This window comes from Helicoverpa armigera, chromosome 16 (assembly GCF_030705265.1).
Source record: "Helicoverpa armigera isolate CAAS_96S chromosome 16, ASM3070526v1, whole genome shotgun sequence".
NCBI lineage: Eukaryota > Metazoa > Arthropoda > Insecta > Lepidoptera > Noctuidae > Helicoverpa > Helicoverpa armigera.
The window spans coordinates 11,411,850-11,421,909 of record NC_087135.1 but is presented as its reverse complement, the minus strand read 5'-3'; positions in this window follow the sequence as shown (position 1 = coordinate 11,421,909).

Genomic DNA, 10,060 nt, shown 5'->3' with positions numbered 1-10,060 from the left:
GATTTTGCTAATGTGTAAGAGTATCAGAGTAAATCTTTTTTGCATTTTGAAACCGATTAGACAAAAAAGTGCAGAAGTAGAACATATGACCAGATCGATTGTATTTATTTATTGTTTTTTAGTGTCAACGTTAAGATCATGGCTGGATTTGTTTTTTATTTTCGTTGCATGGATATGTTGGATAACTATTGCTGATTCTTTCTAGGAAAAAAACAAAAGAGCTATGATCTCAATTTCTGGTTTTGAGTGGCACTTTCGCCTGTTATTTATTTTCTTTTCGTACTAGTCTGAGGTGGATATAACTTACAAGTTTCTCAATCTGGGCAGTAGTTCTTCTATCTTTATCGTCATCACACTCATTGGAGAGTGATCGTGGTCGTCGCTTCATGGGTAATGGCTCGTTTGTAGACCCATCACTATTCCGAACAACAATAAATAATATAGATCTTTTAAACTGATTTTCAAATAAAAGTTAGATCATTGGAAGATCCAATAATATTTTAAAGCCAGCCGCACTCGTAATAATTGTTCTTCGCACGATCATCGTTAAAAATCGACTGAAAAAATCTACCATATTATTATGCAAGATACATGTATGGCATCTAAGACTTAAGTATTGTATAGTAAATATCAACAAAAATGCACCAGTGGAATGCTTTTGTGATACATTACACTATGATCTATTATATTAACAAACACAGCGTTAATATGACCGCAGTCGCTTAAAGGGATGCTTCAGATATTTCAGCTATTTACGGGTGGAGGGCGAAGGGTAACTATTTTCTTACCGTTTAATATTCACGTTTAAAAGAATTAATTAAAAATTATGTCAGGTATTCACAGTGCAGTCTAGCCTGAAATTAGTGGCGCTTTTTGCTGAAAATGTTTTGAAATAAAAACTTAAATAGTTCTTCAAATATAAAAATACTTTTTTAAAGAACAATATTTCATAGTAAATGGTTATTGCACTAAAATTCCTATCTTTTACCTTTATTTTTGAACTAGCTGTTCCCCGCAGTTTCATCTCTTGAAGTCAACTTTAACTGAAAATCAACTTCTTGCAAGCGTGTAAAAAGTAGCCTATGTGCTTTTTCAGGCTCCAGAATATCGATGTACCTATGTATAAAAATGAAATAAGAAGATTTTCCGGAAAAACACGACAGACATAGTTATATTAGTAAGGATTGAACTACAGATATTTGACTTCGAAAAACAACGACAGGTCTGCCAATCTTGGAACAAATCCTATCACATTCGATTACCGTATATCTTTTTTTAATGACATTCTCCTACTTACAACTTGTCTACCTACCATTAATATCATTTCAGAGCACTATTACCTCAAGGCTGTCATGTCTTCACGATGCTCCACTTAGATACGCGTTATGCAAAATGCAGTCACACTAATTATGATGCATTAAATCTGAATTACAGTTGCATAATAGGGCGCTGAACTTCACCGTATGTGGGTGCGATTTAATTATTATAATTAACCTCTGACACTTTGTAATTTATTGCTTTAATTTTTTAATTAGATGATTGTGTGCAGATGTTTGATGAATGCAGTTTTGGTGTAACTTTGCTTATCTGCTGTTGTGTGACTTTGAGTGACTTCAAACTGTCCGCGAAACCTTCTGCGTTGTTTGGCGCCTTCTCAGAAAAGTATTTATTAATATTCTGAAGATATAAATTACGCAAATTCCTTGAACCATTATCGAAAGTAATCCTGCAACTTCCTTTATGGATGACTGACATGTTTCTGACAAGATTTTTTTACGAAATCTTTAGCTAATACATTTTTAGTTAATTTTTATGGATATGAGGATGACAAGATTTTTTGAATTACGAAAACTTTTTAAATTTCATGTTATTAAGTTACGAAAACTTTAGTAATTTATTTTCAGTTTGGTTTTTAACTCTCCCTATAACTTTTATTGACACCAACTTTGGACTGATTACCTACTTAAGTGAGTCACTTAGCCAGTACCACTCTCAAATAGTGAGTACTAGTGATTGCATCAGGCGATGTCCGGTGACCTGCAGACAGCTATGTCCTGTTTCCTGACTCCGTTCGTAATTGCTCTGCTCTTAGAGTTAACCGTTATTTTGTGTGTATTTTTAAAGGGAATGCTTTACGTTTAGTTAAGTGTGACTAGTAACTTTAATTGAGTTACATTAAGTTCGTTAAAATATTTACGAAATTATCGTGAAAAGATGTCCGTTACATAGCTGTGGTTATTTATATAAGCTGATGTCAGATGAAACGTTCGCTTTTAGGACTTTTCCTTGAAAATGGATGTCTAGGCTACAGAGATAAATAGGCTCGTAATATGTAATATTTTGTACCTACGCACTAACATGCTCAGCTATACCGATAAGACTGAAGGTACCTTTTGGAAACTGACACAGAATGTAATCTTCAATTTCAAAAGGGACGGGAAACCTAAAGGTTTGTAACATCACAAATTACTCTCAAACAATAAACTTAGCAACGACATAAACAGTTGCACACACATGGGTAAATTCTTCGCAAATTACATAAACTCCATTGAATTGTCGATGCGTTTGCGCAACGCAATTGTTCCACTGACAGTGACAACGGCAACAGTGCCAAATGGCATAAGTACCGTTTACGACTAATTACTATTTTAGGCTCTTAAATTATGATTTTGTAAAATTCTATTAATTTTTTCGCACCTTTTTAAGCAATATGAGTCTTAATTATGTTTAGGAGTAATTAATATTTTCGCTAATATTAGAGCGAATTTTATGAGGTAGTTGAGCCCATAGTTTTGTGAAAGAATATACTTTTAATTAACATTGTAAAGCAGTGTCATAATGCTACTGTAGGTTCCGAACCCACGACTCGTCGGTAACTGAACCTCTGGGTCACACGGGTGGGTTAACTATGTTTGCTAAGACAAGTTCATTTTCTTATATTGAAGGTATTTGCTGTGTTTAGGGAATAGAACAAAAATATAGTTCCAGGTATAATTGCACTGGAGTTGACACAACGGTGTCTATTAACTCTTCCCAAAATATAGTATCATAGAATATTTGATGGCACAGATGGTGCACTCCTATGATCTAGAAGGGGTCAAATTTATAAATTAATCCTAGATAAAATATCCCTAAGGGGTAATTTGACGATAAATACTTAATAAACATAATCAGGTGCTGTCCAAATTAAATTTATTTAATTTAGCGATGTTAATACCCGAGCGACTGAGTCATACTCATACTATGATAAATATCAAACTTTTTAACTAGTAGCTGTTGACACGACAGACAAATTGTTGCTTATTAGTATTTCTGCTAGTTTCCTAGTGGGTAGGTACTACTACGGAGTACTAAGTAATACCTAAGTATGTAAGGTTTACCCATTACTACAGACACCAAAATTAATTATTTGTAAATACATTTTTGTGTTTTTAAAGGTTGTGTATATTTTACTGTAAATATCGACTGCTTACCAAAATATAAATCACAGTTGACAAAACATATCAAAACTGGTGTTTATGTTGCGTGTTTACTGAAGTGACGTGCAAGAGATAAGTAACACGAAGAAAACGTTATTGTCCATTGAGAATTTTAATGTAAACATTTGGCCTTTATCCCATTCATATCACTAAACAAACTACTTACGGAAATATAGGTAGGTACAGTTCTCAGCTGTGTTTTGCCGGGGCGTAACAACACTGCCAGACTGTAGGCTGATATCGTAGAACTGTTATAGTAAAATTGTATTGGCTCTTTTGTACGTCTGTGAAAGCCATTAAAGTATTCATCTACTTATATGAAAGCTGTGCAGGATATTATGCACAAGCATTAGCTGAGATACAAGTGCACTCACTATTCCTTCACACTCATAGCCCGATGGGACGGCAATCCGACACGACCGGAGAGAGATCAGCATGGGTGTATCAATCACCAACTTCCAGACTCCGTTCTGCTTTGTGAAAGTTTCTAAAATCCACAAAGCGATTTTGGCCTGACTCGAGAATCGACCCCGAGACTTCGTACACAGCAGTCATGCTATGCAGCAACTAGACCAACGATGCAGTAAAGCTAATCATAATCATAACTAATACCACAACACCATTCAATTATCAGCATCTAACTAACATAAATAATGAACCAATTAATTATCTGTCACCATACCTTTACACCCAAGACATACTACATACGAGCGGTATAATTTTTCCCCTACACGTTATGAAGTAGGGCACAGCTGTGCCTAGGTGTGACGAAACGCCTACAATATGCACTGGGCTGTAGGCTAATAGCCGCGGGATCTGACGAAATTACTACATGTGTGAATAACTTTTAATTTAATGTTTTAAAGTAAAAGTTTGGATAAAGGTGAACTAGGATATTAATATATTATAATATGTTTTGATTTGATTAGTAACGGTTGATCAGATAGGTGGATGTTTTATTTTGATAAAAAATATATTGAGTATTTTTAATTTCCATTGATTTAATTAGCGAACCTACTGTGCATTACAAAGAAGTAAATAAAGTAGCGTAGCTTGACCATTATTTTAATAATTTCTAGCAGCTACGTCATTTTGCCTGAAAGCTTAGGTTCCTACCTACTTAGAAATTAACAAAAATAGAATAATTATGCAAAGAGTCAAATAGGTAAGTAGAATCAAACATATAGTAAGGCCGCCCATACCCTTGTAAGATTTCCTACTCACTAAGTAACTTACGTATTAACTTACGATAAATTCAAAAACTCCATTCATAAAATAGAGTGTAACTTTAACTAGTTCCCCAACATTTGGGGTGACCGGCATGTTAGCATAAGTATAACGTTTGCTGTGAATTTCTTTGCTTGTATTTTCAGTGAACAACTTTAGAAACATGTTCGAGCGTGCATTGTGACGTAGCTGTGACGTCACACACGCTTGCCGCCTCTATTTATCGCGGCTGTATAAAGTGTATTCATCAGAAATACCATAATGTGGCAAGTTACTACTGGTTACAATAAAGCATGATTTTAATTTCAGATCTGTTTTCAAATATCTTGGACACCAATTAATGATTAAAGGCGAAAAAAATAAATTCAAGGAAACCTGGATTTTAAAGTCAGAAATCACCATCACCCACATTGAGCAAGCGTGGTGATTACGCTCAATCCATATCTGTGCCCAGCAGTGGGACAATAAAACGGCTGATGATGATGACGATACAAAGGGTCAAAAGTAGTTAAAATTACTAAGGTACTAAGATTCAGGCAGTAATATGCTTTAGAGTGGTTGAGTTTTCTGTCGTATTTCTTGTACAGTGACTGAGTATGTTGTATAGGTTGTTGCGTATACCGAAGATCGCCAATAACTCAATACAACGCGAAGTGCGACCGAAAGATTTGTGTGGATATGACGGGTTTTCTTGCACTTCTAAACATATTGACGGCAAGTCGTGACATTCAATATTTTGTTTCAAGTAGAAATGTGCTGAAATGTATAAGATTGGCATAGATAGATGTACGAAATTTAGTCATTATTACTATTACATAACACGTAAAAAAAGTTAATTAAAAAAAAGTCTTAGTTCTTGTATAAAAATATAGAATCTACGTTAAAGAAAAACTTCACACAACAACAAAACCCATGTTCTATTATTTTTCATAAAAGCACGTTTTTCTTAAGAACTACGCCAAGAATATTTCTTAGAAAATGTACTTCTTGGTTAAAAGCAGATAACTTTGTAACCTAAGCAGTAACTAGCTTGTGCATAACACAAGTTAATCCGTTACCTCGCTATTAACATGAAAATGTTTGCTTAGAAAGAAAAGCTGCCGAGAAAATATCTTTATTTTTCTTTCACGCGGATGTTTTCTGTAATATTGTACATACGTAATTAGTTCTGTTAATTATGACTATATATCATTACTTTTTATTATATATTATCATGACTATAGGAATTAAAGTTATTCTACTTTTGGATTAAAGATCTTCCCAAAAATAAATTCAAGATGGTCTTGATCAAGAGGTCTATCTCTATATTTCTTTCAATTTATTTTTATTCTAAATATTTTCTCACAGCCCAAACTAATTCAAACTCAACAAAATGGCAAAGAATCTAGGCCACACATTAACCTTAGTTTCAAGTAACAAAACCCCTTCTCATAGAGCCACGAACAACGCATTAGCGCAAACAAAAGAAAACAATGCTGATCTTAGTCTACTCGCAAATAGATTCGGCTAAATCCGGTTATGTGTGTTCAGTAATCCTTTCCCCGGCTGTAAATTCGTAAGCACCCACTAAGAAGGGATCAAAAGGGTACCCTGGTCTGAGGGTTCCATGGAAATATTAAAAATCATCTCACTCAATTTGTCTTTAAGTCCTTCAGTGGTTTTTGATGTGAAATTTTAATGGACCAACTTCGCCAAAGTGTTTCAACAAACCAGGTCAATCATTGGAGTAGAATTTAAGTAAATTTTATGTCCTCTACATCATAACCTTTATTTATTATCTAATGTGTATATGGTAGGTATTAGGTATACTTCTTATTTCATGTTAAAAATTATCCGTTCAAAAAATACAGTGTACAAAAACGAACGTACAAAGACGAACCTAAACCCAACTGTACCCAACCTATTTAAACAAGAGGATATTAATTAGCTACGGAATCCTCAACACTTAAACCAACACGCACTTGAGAGGTTTTCATCCCTTTTTCGTAATGAGGATAAATTGAATTAAATATTTATCGTATCCATGTTAATCTGTCGTTGTCTTTTCTGTGTGTAGGACACATTCTATACGATTCCGCGGTAATTTATTATATTTGTTTGCAGTTCCGTTTAAGAGCTTCTTTGTACTGTTTTGCTTACGTTTTTCTATGCAATTAGATGGTAAATAAACAACCCTCTTAGGAAGCATCGTGTTACTGTGTTATGTGGGTTCAATGATGAGCACTTCGTCTACGCTAAGTTCAGCTGAATCAGACTCTAGAAGATTGTTCAGAATGTAGAAGATTGTTGGGAGAAGGATAGGCAGATTGTGGTGTTTGGAGCTGAAAAATTACTGGACTAGATGATGGTAAACAAATTCCCAGTATTTGGGAATTTTAAGCAATGGAAAGGGAAGACTGAGGTGACAGTGGAATTTGCTTATAAGACATCTTTTATAAGCGTAATAGAAACGCAATGTTTCAGTCTTTTGAAAGAGTTAAAAGTGTAATTATCCAGCTAGTTTCAAAGTTATGCAAAATCATTTGAAGACTTTGTCACCTACGAAATGGTCGGTTCGATTTCATCAAAGCAGTTGACAGATCATTAACGACACAAATCATCAAAATTGACACAGCAGCCGTTATGAGGAAGACATTGCTTTGTTTTCGATTACGTTTTCTTAATTATCCGCAGTAATATTCATACTTATAGCTATTTCTAAACACTGAAGTGTATCAAAGAACAGAGTTATTTTTTAAATTAATGAGATAGCATTCTCAGCTACATAATTAGCCAGAGCGTAAGATTTAACTTTTATCTTCTTAATAGGTGACTTAATTTGGCCTTGACCTAAATGAGTAGGTATTTGTTACAAGACACTGTTAGTGCTTAATTTTTAATGGTCTTGGTGTCTTTTCACAGGTAGGCATTGTTCTAAACATTCAGGATACAACACAACATTTTTGCAATTTGTTTGCCAAATTTTTCCTTAATGGTACATAGATGGTAGTGTAATAGTGGAAGATAGTATAGTATCCTATTTCAGTCTATTTACCAACTTCTAAGTAACAATAAAGTAAACAATCAGTCGACAAAAACACTCCTCGAGGCAACCGATTAACAGCGACACGACAAAATACCCGCACAACAAAATGTATTTGTCGTAAGCAGTGCGTAATGTGTACAGTAAATATTTGACGTAAATCGGCAATTCTACCCTCCTACGGGGAAGAGGGGGTACTCCCCCTACTGGGGGATGTAGACAATGTAACCTAAATGTTTTCTGTCCTCCGGGAGCCGGGAATTTTAGGCAAGGAAAATATTAGTTTCATAGTAGGTAATATTGTGTGTTGTATCATACCTGACGTTGTTTTAGAGGGTATGTTGTTATTTTGTGTTTTGACTGATGTTTGGGCATGTATTTTGATCGTCCTTAATATGTTTGGATGTTGTATATGTGGTAGTTACTCCGTTTAGTCAGTTAGTCTGGCAAGATTTAAGAATTTGTACAAGTAGAAAAAGTGTTCAAATGAGAAATAGATTTTTCAAAGTTAACCTAGGAGGGCGTTGTTTGGAAAGATCCGCTACAGAAGGAGTAAATTAAGAGCACAGGAGGAAATAATTTTCCATAAAAACAATAATAATCTCTTGTCACCTACCTCAGCACCTTCAAGTCATTAACATAGTATTTAATATCGTGTTGAAGTTCGTCAGGCTGTTCAATATACATGAGGGGGTAAGACGCAGGCTTAGTTGCAGCATTAGTATGCAAGCCGCGCACGTTGCTGCAACGGGTACAAGGCGCGTTGCAACTTACTTCTGTACTGAAGCTCAGTCATTCTGAATTATCCTTTGCTGATTATTGTTTGTAGCAGTATGGTTAATCTGGTTTTGTTTGTGAATTTGCCTTTTGTATGCAATTGAGAATTTGATTGTGATAGTTGTGTAATTGTTTGTGGGAATATTGTCTTGTATAAATAATATAAATAATTCTACCGTGTAATCTAAATCCACCTTTGTTTGATGGCAGAATATCTTTCTCCACTTTTTACACTCTCGATTAATTCCATGTTTTAGGGTATATTGTAAAAGCTGTTATATATTAAGTTTCCACCCATGAATGGTACCAATAAAAAATCATAAAAATACCCCTGTACTGTTAACAGCAGCGGTGAATATTTGCTAATAGCCAGCAAATATTCACCGCTGCTGTTTAGTCTACCTGAATAGGCCATAACTTGAATACTAGGATTTTTATATTTGAATGCTAAAGTTTTATTGAGGCTTAGTGAAGCGATTTTGGAAAACTATTTGGTATTAACAGCTCTGTTATATCTGAACTGCGCAGGTTTCAGCCGTTATTCATAAATATCGGGCTAAATTCAAAAATATTTAAAACAAAAATGCTCGGTTGATTTTTCAATACCTACTATTATATTGGTGTGAGAGTACTTATTTATTTGACGATGTAGTAAATAAAGTAGAGCTTATTGCTGTAAAAAAATGAAACTTGCTGTATTTCAAAAGTTATGTTAATTTTGAAAAGTGTAAAATTGTCTGTATAACTTAATCCTCCTTGATAGGTTAATTCCCCTTTTCTGTAAATATAGTTTTCTTGGATTCTTTTTGATATTTATTAGTTAGCTATTAACCTTGAAAACAATAAAAGTGACTTTATTTCTAAAAACTTGTATGCAACTGACCCGAATTCATTGCCCGCGAGTGTATAAAGTTCATTGACAACATAAGAGCAGTGTCGACACATGTCAATGACAATGTGAGTTTCGCAAATAAATTAATTAACAAACATACAAACATTCCCACGACATACATAGTAGATGTGTGAAGTAAGTTACATATTTTATGTGTAGTGGGTGACTTTGTCAATCCGGTAATTGAATTAAGTTAATCTTTTGGGTTATCAGAGGTTTTTAATAATAAAAAAACTATATGTATAAGTATTCTTTTTGTATACATGGCTAGGTACGGCTCACCAGTATGTGTGAAATAAAATATAATAATACATACTAAGAGGAAACATTTTCTGTTTGTTTGTTGTTTTTACCTCAAAGGCTCTGAAACTACTGAATCGATCTGAAAAATTCCTTCACTGTTGGAAAGCCACATTATTGCCAAATGACATAGGCTATATTTTATCCCGGATATGTGCAGTAGCTTCCATGTGATACGGATGAAATCACTTGAAACAACTTGTAAATAATAATGCATTAATACCTATCAGTAACGTTTTCGTCAAATTTGTTTCGAAACTATGAAATCTATGTCTATTCAAGCCTCTAAAAAAATAATTACGTATTGAGTAAATACTTTTGTTCACATTGTGTGTAAAACAATGGAATACATAGACGAAAATA